This window comes from Loxodonta africana, chromosome 13 (assembly GCF_030014295.1).
Source record: "Loxodonta africana isolate mLoxAfr1 chromosome 13, mLoxAfr1.hap2, whole genome shotgun sequence".
Lineage (NCBI taxonomy): Eukaryota > Metazoa > Chordata > Mammalia > Proboscidea > Elephantidae > Loxodonta > Loxodonta africana.
Window position 1 is genome coordinate 7,682,646 of NC_087354.1, and position 12,307 is coordinate 7,694,952.

The 12,307-nt window shown below is 47.5% G+C and overlaps 1 protein-coding gene across 1 annotated transcript in view; it reads right to left on the bottom strand.

Moving 5' to 3' along the window:
- The window catches only part of CYFIP1 (cytoplasmic FMR1 interacting protein 1), a 195,790-nt gene extending 184,482 nt beyond the window's left edge, over positions 1-11,308 (bottom strand). The window contains exon 1 of the mRNA XM_064296201.1: positions 11,194-11,308. The gene's annotated coding sequence lies outside the window, so the exon portion shown is untranslated. The remainder of the gene's footprint in view (positions 1-11,193) is intronic.
- Between the last annotated feature and the right edge of the window lie 999 nt (positions 11,309-12,307).

A 12,307-nucleotide genomic window follows, 5' to 3' on the forward strand; every position in this document is an offset into this window, starting at 1 on the left:
TGTATAGTCATCGTTTACGTCATTGAAAAAAGGTATTTCTGATGAATAAGTCATTGGTCTTGTAAATTTCTACCATGCAATCCTGGCATTTTTTCTATTACCAAGGCCATATTTCCCAACTACTGATCCTTTTTTGTTTCCACCTCTCACATTCCAATCACCGGTAATTATCAATTCATCTTAATTGCACACGTGGTCCATTTCAGGCTCCAGAAGTTGGTAAAATCTTCAATTTCCTCATCTTTAGCATCAGTGGTTGGTGTGGATATGTGAGTAACAGTTGTTAACTGGGTCTCCTTTGTAGTCATATGGATATTATCCGGACAGCGTTTACTTCAGGACAGATCTTGAAATGCTCTTTTTGATGATGAATGTGATGCTACTCCTCTTCGTTGTGTCACTCCTGGCATAGTAGACCATATGACTGTCCGATTCAAAATGGCCAATATCATTCCATTTCAGCTCACTAACACCTGGAATATCGATCTTTATGCAATCCATTTAATTTGTGATGATTTTTAATTTTCCTGGAGTCGTATTTCATTCCAATTGTTAATGTATGTTTGCAGCTGTATCTTCCCATTTTAAGTTGTGCTACATCAGCAAAGTTCCAGAAAGCTTTACTTCATCCATGTTATTAAGATCAACTCTGCTCTGAGGAGGCAGCACTCTCATATTGAGTGCCTTTCAGCCTGAGGGACTCATGTTCCACCACTATATCAGACAACGTTCCACTGCCATTCATAAGGTTTTCACTGGCCCATCTTTTTTTTGAAGTAGACTGCCAGATCCTTCTTGCTAGTCTTAGTCTGGAAGCTGCTCCGAAACCTGTCCAGTAGAGTGACCCTGCTGGTATTTGAAATCCTGGTAGCACAGCTTCCAGCACACAAGCCACCATAGTACAACAAACTGACAGACAAGAGGTGGCTTCCCAAAGCACTTCTGCTGTATTTGTAGAAAATAAAACCCATTTGCCCATGAGTCAATTCCAACTTATAGCAACCCTATAGCATAGAGTAGAACTGTGCTAATAAGGCTTCCAAGGAGCCTTTGGTAGATTCAAACTGCTGGTGACCCGGTTAGCAACCAAGCTCTTAACCACTGTGCCACCAGCAGAACCCCAGTAGGAGAGGTAATAAAATAGCTGATAAAAGATGAAAGGGTAAGTATTGAGTTTAAATAATTATTTAAACTTCTTCAAGAAACCTAAGGCCCTTGGAAGCATTAACTCTGGCATCTGTGTGAGGACACGGGCCCTGTTAGACAAAGGAAGGGACAGCACTCCCCTGTCAAATCTCATCCCAGGAGCTACCGGTACGACCAGCAGAAGGTCGTAACTGTGCCTGGTGCAGAAATCAGCAGTGGCCAGTCAATCAATTCCAGAGTTGGGAGGCCTCTGCACTAAAAGGAAGATCACGTGCACAAACTCCTGCTAGCCGAGGGACTTCAGACAGACAGTTTGGAGTCCTTGGGTGGCAGCACGGTGGTTAAGAGTTCGGCTCCTAATCAAAATGTCAGCAGTTTGAATCCACCAGGCACTCCTTGGAAACCCTACGGAACAGGTCTACTCTGTCCTATAGGGTCGCTATGGGCCGGAATTGACTTGACGGCAATGAGCTGTTTTTGTTTTTTTGGCTGGTAAGAACAGTTAAGCGCTAAGCTACTAACCAAAAGGCTAGTGGTTTCAATCCACCTACAAGCACCTCAGAAAAGATCTGGTGACCTATTTCCAAACAGTTCTAATCTGACACACACGGCATTTCCATGAGTCAGAACCAATTCGATGGCAACTTTTGTTTTTTTTCTTTGCCTTCAAGTCTGCATTTCCTCATCTGGGTAACATGATGATGACACTGTCTTCTGACCAGAACCATGGTGAGAGTTAACTCAGGGTGCTCACGAGCACCCAACCCCACACCCTGAGTCTGTGGCAGGTGTCCACCTTAGAGTGTGCTCCCCTCAATTGTTTCAAATAAAGTTAATGAGGCCCCTTGAAGCACAGTACCTTAAGTAGACTTTCAAATAAATATGCAATCTTGACCAACTACAGGTATGCACCTGACATATGTAAAAAGGAGGAATTCAAAGGACACTTGAGCCTTTCCCACTCAGAGTAGACAGAGGAAGGATGCGCTCATGGTGCCCTCTTTATTCACATCTCCAAGGCCCACGGGGTGGCAATGCCTAGGACTGCACAGGCTGTGCCAGAACCCAGAGGCCTAATAATACAGCAAATCTTCCCTCCTGCCCCGACCTGCAGAATCAGGGCACCTGGGAGCACCAGAAGTTTCTCTAGAACCCTTCACAGGATCACAATCAATTCTGTGCAACCTGTGAGATAAGCCTGAAATGTGCTACTGATATCCAAATGATACACAGTGAGCTTGGGTACAATTATCCACACAGCTCCCCACCACCATGACCCACCTGCAGAGGCATCCCAGGAGTGGGCTCACCAGCGCTTTTCACCTTTGATGTATGTGATGCTGTAATGCTGACATCAAAAGGGTTTACAGCTTCTCACAAGCTTGTGTACCACAGTTTGAGATGCATGTGAAAAGGACCTTTTCTTTTTCCTGATAAAGGATGGTTGGCAGTGTTTATTACCCTTGGTCAGCTGGCAGTTCCAGGGAGCAAGGACCCCACCTCTCATCTTTGCACAGGGACTACTGTGCAGTGCACACAGTAAATTATCTAAAATGCAAATTATTAAGAGTAAAAACTACCCCACCCCAATGAAAAAAACACAACTTATGTATACAAAAACCTTATCAACGTGGTCTCCAGAGCAGGAGGAGTAAGACTGTTTCCACATGGAACCCTCTGGACTCATCGAAATCACTGTACATGTGTACAAGTCTGTTCAATTTAACACATTTACTAACACCATGATATCTGAGGGCCAGCTGGCCCAACTAGCCAAGAGTTCAGATGGTTTATAAAACTCAATTTTGTGAAGACTAGTTCTTCTAGGCAGTGTTTCAGAAAAAAAATTAAATTCTTTAAAATTGAACAGCTAGAGGAATTCGAGCTTTGGACAGGCATTAAAATACAATGCAAATCTTCATCCCCATTTCTGATTTAGGGATATGTGTTTCTTCAGAGCAAAGCATGACCCCTTCTGTGACTATATTCAAGGACTTATCAATACTTACCCTCGTCAGGACAACACTGGCACCAGGAAGGACCCCACAGCTCTCAGCATAAAATTCCAGCTATGGAATCGCATTCCAAGATGGAACCACACTGCTGTCAGAACATCAGTTTTCTCCCGTGTGGAGCACAGTCCCTCTGCGTGGGGCAGGGTCCCTCCCTCCGTGAGGGGCAGGGTCCCTCCGCGCAGGGCAGGGTCCCTCCGTGTGGGGCAGGGTCCCTCCGCGCCGGGCAGGGTCCCTCCTTGTGGGGCAGGGTCCCTCCGTGTGGGGCAGCGTCCCTCCACACGGGGCAGGGTCCCTCCACATGGGGCAGGGTCCCTCCCTCCGCTCGGGGCAGAATCCCTCCATGCAGAGCTGCCCTGAGAGACAGGGAAGAACAGAGCCTGAAAAGTTCAGGGATGGCAAGTAAGAGCTGTGGCTATGACTATTACAGCATTAATGAGGTTCTATAAAGCCTGCAAAACAGCATACACCCCACATCTGTTAGTAGCCTCCTCCTCCTAAGAGAATGGCGTAAGGGTTCAGATTCAATTCACTGTCCATCTGTCTTATCTACAACTAAGAAATCTGAAAGTTACAGTTCAAGGCCTATTGCTGTCCCTACACCCATACATGCCAGGGTAGGCAGTCATGCAGAAGCTGAGTGAGGCACGGATCAGAAAAACGAATGCTCCGTGTGCTTCTGCCAAACAGCACAAATTCACAGCAGGCTCAAAACCAACACAGACATAACACATTCTTACTTTCTTGAGTAATGCATTTTAGCTGTTATCTGAAAGGCTGGAGGATAAGTCTGCTCAGAGGTACCTGGAAGAAAGGCCTGGCAATCTACTTCCAAAAAAAAAAAAAAACAACCAATGAAAATGCTATGGAGCACAGTTCTCCCTGACACACACGGGGTCACATGAGCTGAAGTCGACTCAGCAGCAACTGGTTTCTTTCCTGAGCCCACGTCTGAGCACAGGCCGCCCCCGGGTTCCTGAGCCCACGTCTGAGCACAGGCCGTCCCCGGTCACCAACGCCTGACTCACACACAACCCACCGGTACGAACCCACCCCAGTAACACAGGCAGTCCCCGGTCACAAACGCCTGACTCACACACAACCCACCGGTACGAACCAACCCCAGGAAAGTCTACGATATTAGAAATTCAAGCTACATACAATGGTTCATAATAACAAACGGGTGCTACTTTGTAACACGCATCAAAACATTATTATTATTATTATTATTATTATTATTATTATTATTATTATTATTATTACTACTACTACTACTGTATTATTATGTTGAAGCTGTTTTTGTGTATCTGGAAGTGTTTTTTATACATAGGAAGGTACACAATCTATGACAAACATCGGACTAACTGACGTTAGATACAAACTATACATAACTGTTCTAACTTACTTACAAATTCAACTTAAAGATAGACATAGGGACAGACTTCATTCATAATCCAGTACTAGAAAAGCAAACCTTGTATCTGCAATGCTCTGAAACTTTCCACTAAGATCACCTGAAATCAGGCCAGAGCTGCTGTGTTCATAGTCCCAGGTTCTCCACTAGCTCCTGTAGAGCTGCCGTGTTCAAGCCCCCAATCTCAGCCCTAAGTTCCCTAGACATGAGACATAAAGAAAGTAAACAACAAAATGGCAGATGTAAATTCTATCGTAACATTATTTACATTAAATGTAAATGGACTAAGCTTTCCAATCACGAGGCAGGGGTTAACAGACTGGATTAAAAAAAAAAAAACATGATCCAACTGTATGCTGTCTACAAGAGGCATTAGCTTCAAAGACACTAACAGGGTGAAACTGAAAGGATGATCTACTTCTAAAAGCCGGTTAATGAAAACTCTATGGATTACAAAGGCCTGATCTGCAAGTGATGACAGGAATTTCAGGTCTGGGGAGTATTTCATTCTGTAGTGCATGAAGTCACATAAGTCAGGGGCCAACTCGACAGACACTAACAACAACATATGAAACCCACAGTTAACGTACTCACTGAAAAAAGACAGAGCTTTCTTCTTAAGGTCAGGAACAAGACAAGGATGACTGCTCTCATTAGTGTTATAGCATATTGTACTGAAAGTCCTACCCAGAGCAACTGGGCAAAAAAGAAATAAAAAATACCCAAACCAGGAAGTAACAAGTAAAACAATCACTTTTCACAGATGACATGATCCTATACATAGAAAACCTAAGACGCCACAATAAAGCTGCTGTTGTTAGGTTCCACCAAGTCTGTTTCAGCTCATAGTGACCCTATGTGAAAGAGAACAAAACACTGCACAGTCCTGCACCATCCTCACAATCATTGTTATGCTTGAGCCCACAGCTGCAGACACTGTGTCAATGCATCTCATTGAGGGTCTTCCACTTTTTCACTGACCCTCCACTTTACCAAGCATGATGTCCTTCTCCAGGGACTGGTCCCTCCTGTTACATGTCCAAAGTATGTGAGACGAAGTCTCGTCATTCTTGCCTCTAATGAGAATTCTGGGTGTACTTCTTCTAAGACAGATTTGTTCATTCTTCTGGCGGTCCATAGTATATTCGATATCCTTCGCCAACACCATAATTCAAAGGCATTAATTCTTATTTCATCTTCCTTATTCATTGTCCAGCTTTCACATGCATATGAGGCAATTGAAAACACCATGGCTTGGGTTAGGTGCACCTCAGTCCTTAAAGTGACATCTTTACTTTTTCAACACTCTAAAGAGGTCTTTTGCAGCATGTTTGCCCAATGCAATACATCGTTTGATTTCTTGACTGCTGCTTACAAGGGTCCCAAGTAAAATGAAACCCTTTACAACTTCAGTATTTTCTCCATTTATCATGATGTTGCTTATTGGTCCATTACAAGGATTTTGGTTTTATGTTGAGGTATAATCCATACTGAAGGTGTGGTCTTTGATCTTCACCAGTAAGTGCTTCAGGTCCTCTTCACTTTCAGCAAGTAAGGCTGTATTACCTGCATAACACAGGTTAATGAGTCTTCCTCCAGTCCTGATGCCCCATTCTTCTTCATACAGTCCAGCTTCTTGGATTATCTGCTCAGCATACAGGTTGAATAGGTATGGTGAAAGGATACAACCGAGACTCATACCTGACGTTAAATCACAGTTTCCCCTTGCTCTATTCGAATGACTGCCTCTTGATCTAAGTACAGGTCCCTCTTGAGCACAATTAAGTGTTCTGGAATTCCCATTCTTCACAATGTTGTCTATAATTTGTCGTGATTCACAGAGTCGAATGCCTTTCCATAGTCAACAAAACACAAGTAAACATCCTTCTAGTATTCTCTGCTTTCAGCCATTGTCATGGATTGAACTGTGTCCCTCAAAAATATCTGTCAACCTGGATAGGCCATGATTCCCAGTATTTTGTAATTGTTCACCACTTTGTCATCTGATGTGATTTTCCTATGTGCTGTAAATCCTATCCCTACGATGTTGAGACAGGATTAGTGGCAGTTATGTTGACGGGGCAAGACTCAATCTACAAGATTAGATTGTGTTTTAAGTCCATCTCTTTTGAGATATAAAAGAGAGAAGCAAGCAGAGAGACAGGGGACCTCATACCACCAAGGAACAAGAGCCAGGAGAAGAGCGCGTCCTTTGGATCCTGGGTCCCTGCACTGAGAAGCTCCTAAGCAGGGGAAGATTGATGACCTTCCCCCAGAGTCAAGAGAGAAAGTCTTCCCCAGGAACTGGCACCCTAAATTCAGACTTCTAGCCTCCCAGACGGTGAGAGAATAAACTTCTCTTTGTTAAAGCCATCCACTTCTGGTATTTCTGTTATAGCAACACTAGATAACTAAGAGAGCCATGATCCATCTGACATCAGCATATCCTTTGTTCCACAAACTCTTCTGAAGCCGGCTGGAATTTCTGGCAATCATCATTCCTGAATGATCTACAGTAGAATTTTACCTGTGTGTGGTATCAATGATATTGTTCAATAATTTCTGAATTCTGTTGGATGACTTTCTTTCGCATCATACAAGTATAGATCTCTTCCAGTCGGCTGGTCAGGTAACTATCTTCTAAATTTCTTGGCATAGACAAGTGAGAGCTTCCAACACTGCATCCATTTGTTGAAACATCTCAATTGGAATTCCGTCAATTCCCGGAACCTTGTTTTTCGCCAATGCCTTCAGCACAGCGCAGACCTCTTCCTTCAGTATCATCGGTTCTTGATCATATGCTATCTTCTGAAATGGCTGAACGTCAACCAATTATTTTTTGTACAATGATTCTGTGTGTTCCTTATATTCTCTTTTGATAACTTCCTGCATCATTTAATATTTTCCTTCAGTATTACAACTCGAGGCTTGAAGTTTTTCTTCAGTTCTTTCAGCTTGAGAAATGCTGAGCATGTTCTTTCCTTTTGGTTTTCTATCTTCAGGTCTTTGCACATTTCATCACATTTCATCCTTTGTCTTCTCAAGCCACCCTTTGAAAACTTATGTTCAGCTTTCTTACTTCATCATCTCTTCCATTTGCTTTAGCTACTCGGCATTCAAAAGCAACTTACAGAGTCTCTTTTGACATCCATTTTGGTCTTTTCTTTCTTTCCTGTCTTTTTAATGACCTCTTGTTTTCATCATGTATGATGTCCTTGATGTCATTCCACAAATCATCTGGTCTTCAGTGATTAGTGTTCAGTGTGTCAAATCTATTCCCAAGATGGTCTCTAAATTCAGGTGGGATACCCTCAACGTCATACTTTGGCTCTCGTGGACTTATTCTAGTTTTTTTCCAACTTCAACTTGCATATGAGCAACTGATGGTCTGTTCCTCAGTCAACCCCTGACCTTGTTCTAACTGCTGATGCTGAACTTTTCCATCATGTTTCCACAGATGTAGTCAATTTGACTCCTGTGTATTCCATCTGTGAGGTCTACACGTATAGTCACTGTTCATGTTGTTGAAAAAAGGTATTTGCAATGAAGAAGGCATTGGTCTTGCAAAATTCTATCATGCTATCTTCAACGTCGTTTATATCACCCAGGCCATATTTTCCAAACACCAATCCTTCTTCATATCCGGCTTACACATGCCAATCGCCAGTAATTATCAGTGTATCTCGGCTGCATGTTTGATCAATTTCAGACTGGAGAAGTTGGTAAAAATCTTCAATTTCTTCATCTTTGGCATTAGTGGTTGGTGCATGAATTTGAAGAATACTCATGTTAACTGGTTTTCCTTGTAGGCATATGGGTATTATCCTATCATAGACAGCCTTGTACTTCAGGATAGATCTTAAACTGTTCTTTTTGACGATGAATGTGATGCCATTCCTCTTCAATTTGTCATTCCCAGCATGATAGACCATATGACTGTCTGGTTCAAAAAGCCCAATACCAGTCCATTTCAGCTCACTAATGCTTAGGACATCAATGTTTTTGTGTTCCATTTCATTTTTGACAACTTCCAATTTTCCTAGATTCATACTTCGTACATTTCACGCTCCTATTATTTATGGATGTTTGCATCTGTTCCTTCTCATTTTGAGTCGTGCCACATCAGCAGATGAAGGTCCCAAAAGCTTGACTCCATGCATGTCATTAAGGTCAACTCAACTTTGAGGAGGCAGCTCTTCCCCAGTTATATCTTTAGTGCCTTCCAACCTGAGGGGTTCATCTTCCAGCACTATATCAGACAATGCTCTGCTGCTATTCCTGTTTTTCACTGGCCAATTTTTTCAGAAGCAGACTGCCAGGTCCTTCTTCCTAGTCTTTCTGAGTCTGTAAGTTCCGCTGAAACCCGTTCAGCACGGGTGTCCCTGCTGGTATTTGAAATACCGGTGGCAAAGCTTCCAGTATCACAGCAACATGCAAATTTACCTTATAACCCAACAATTACACTCCTAGATTTCTACCCAAGAGAAATGAAAACACACGGCCATATAAAGACTTGTAAAGGATTGTGTATAGCACCATTATTCATAACAGCCAAAAAAAGTATAAACAATCAAATATTCACCAACTGGTGAATGGATGAACAACATGTGGTCTACCCATACCATGAAATGAAATACTATTTAGCAATAAAAAAAAGAAACACTGATACATGCTATAACATGAATAAACTTCAAAAATATAAGGTTAAGTAAAACAAGCCACACATTAAAAACCCCTTAATTAAATGTCCAGAAAAGGCAAATCTATAGAGACAAAAAGTGGATTAGTGATCACTTGGGGTGGGAGTTTTGAATGAGGATTAACTGTAAATGGCCATGAGGAATCTTATTGGGGTAATGAAAATGTTCTAAACTGGAGTATGATGATGACTGGACAACTCAGTAAATCTACAAAAAAATCATTGTATATTTAGTTACTTAACACTGCACACTACGAAACGTTTTCCAACAGAAGATTTAATACCACTTAACACTAATAGTAACTTACCCTTATACAGCACATTTCTTACACAGTCTCATTTGATCTTCATAACCATCTAATAGGTATTTCTACCATGTTATGGAAGAAAGAATACAGGCTATAGCAGGCCAAGCAACTGGCCCACCCAGGCTCAAGTGATCATTATTGGAGCGGATGTCAACCAGAAGTCACCTGCTGGAGAAGTCTCTGTCCTTCCTCTTCACTGACCAACTGGGCAGTCTAAGTCACAGGTGTGGCCTCTGTAAGCCCATGCTAGTGAAACACAGATCAAAAGGCTGGGTACAGACAGAACACGTACATGAGACTGATTGAGAGAACACAAGTCCACCTGGGGAGTCAGGAGGACTCAAAAGCAAACAAATAAAAACCTCTGGGGATAAAATTTCTTTGTGTGACTTGTTAGTACCCAAATGTGTATTAAACACAGGAAATGGTTTCCACCACAATTCCGTGTTTGTCTGTCACCCTGGAGACCATACCACAGAGGGAAGCAGGCAGTAGGGACTCTTAGAGCCTTAGCACCATCTCCCCACTGAATTCCTTCCTACAAAGTCACACCTGCCCAGGGCACGCTTTTATTTACAGGTATGATTTACATGGAAAACCAGTACCAAACTGCAGGGTAAGGGACAGCCGTGCAGACTCCTAACCAGCACAAGTGCAGGGCACTGGGCACGCACCCTCCAGGCCACAGCCTCCAGACGGCGAGCCCAGGGTAAGGATTTTCTAGGACAATCACCAAACTGCTGCAAGTCTGTCAGGTACTGCAATCTGCGCTACAGTATCATTTCTGCTTCAATCTCAATCAGTTGAGGAATTGTATCAGAAAATGGCAAGAAATACCACTGGGCTCGCGAGGCAGCGAGACTGTCAAGAGTACTCTACCACGAGAAACGACAAGTCAAGTCCTAGTCGCCCAGATAAGCACCAATTACACAGAGTTTAGTAAACCATCATTACCCATATCGTTACCCTCTAACACTAGAGTTGACATCGTACGACAGCCTCTCTGGGGTTAAGAAGCTCTGCTTAAACCTCACTTCCAAATTATTCCCACAGCCCCCTCGTGACATCCACTCTGGGCTGCAAACCGAGCGCACACACCGCAGGCCTCGAATCCACACCCCCTCAGGGCTGCGCCGAGCAGCCGCACCCACAGTAACCATCTTGGCTCCCTCGCAGAGCCCAGAATTCCGCTCCCAGACTCTGCACAGCGGTTTCGGTTCTCGAGTCGCCGGTTCAGGCCCCAGGGCTTCCCCTCGGTGCCGGACGATCCACGCATGACACCGGCGAACTCCAGCCCCAGAGCAGCTCTGCCGCGCGCCGGGGACGTGGGGCCCGGGGTTCAAGGGTCAGGGGCTGGGGGTCGGGGTCCGGGGTTCAAGGGTCAGGGGCTGGGGGTCTGGGAGACCAGGGATCCCGGGTCCCAGGGTCCAGGGGCCGGAAAACCGGGGCTCAAGGGTCCCGGGTGGTTTCGGGGGGCCCCGCCGGAGAGGCCGAGACGATGAGGGACACGACCGGCCGGGCCGCGAGGCCCCGAACCGTCACCGCCGCCGCCCTGTAGGGTCCCAGGCCCCCCCGGTGGCCATGGGGCGCGGGTGGAGGCAGCAAATTCCTGACCTGGGTCCGCGGCGGCTCGGGGGTGCGCGGCGGCTCGGGGGTCCCGGGCGGGCACTGGGAGTTTCCTGCCAGCGTGAGTCACTCGGGCGGGCCGGGAATGCGCCAGGAAGCGCCGGGCCTCCGCCCCTTCCTCCCGGGGCGGGGCTCTCCCGGCTCCGCCCCTTCCTCCCGGACACACACTCTCCCGGCTCCGCCCCTTCTTCCCGGGACGGGGGCTCTCCCGGCTCCGCCCCTTCCTCCCGGACACGGATTCTCCCGGCTCCGCCCCTTCTTCCCGGGACTGGGGCTCTCCCGGCTCCGCCCCTTCCTCCCGGACACGGATTCTCCCGGCTCCGCCCCTTCTTCGCGGGGCGGGGCTCTCCCGGCTCCGCCCCTCCAGCTCCCGCTCTCCTGGCCCCAATCCCGCTGGCTGACCCCGCCCCTCCCCAGCCCCCTGCTCTCCCGGCCCCTCCCCAGCCCCCGCTCTCCCGGCCCCGCCCCACTGGTTGACCCCGCCCCCCAGCCCCCTGCTCTCCCGGCCCCGCCCCCAGCCCCCCGCTCTCCCGGCCCAGCCCCCCGCTCTCCCGGCCCCGCCCCCAGCCCCCCGCTCCCCTGGCCCCGCCCCGCTGGCTGACCCCGCCCCTCCCCAGTCCCCCCGCTCTCTCAGCCCCGCCCCCAGCCCCCTGCTCTCCCGGCCCCGCCCCCAGCCCCCCGCCCCGCTGGCTGACCCCGCCCTCCCAGCCCCCCGCTCTCCTGGCCCCGCCCCGCTGGCTGACCCCGCCCCACTGGCTGACCCCGCCCCCCAGCCCCCTGCTCTCCCGGCCCCGCCCCCAGCCCCCCGCCCCGCTGGCTGACCCCGCCCCGCTGGCTGACCCCGCCCCCCCAGCCCCCTGCTCTCCCGGCCCCGCCCCCAGCCCCCCGCCCCGCTGGCTGACCCCGGCCGCTGCCTGCTCCCTCGCTTTCCGGGACGCGCACACCTGCCCTCGCGGTGGGAAGGAGTCGAGCGGCCCTCGCCGCGCTCCCGGCGCTCCCCGCGGGCCACCGAAGCTGCTGTCCCGGACAGAGAGCCCAGGGGCCACCTGGCGGCTCACTCAGCCTCAGCTCTCCGCGGAGGGGAGGGACGGGCCGGCGCGGC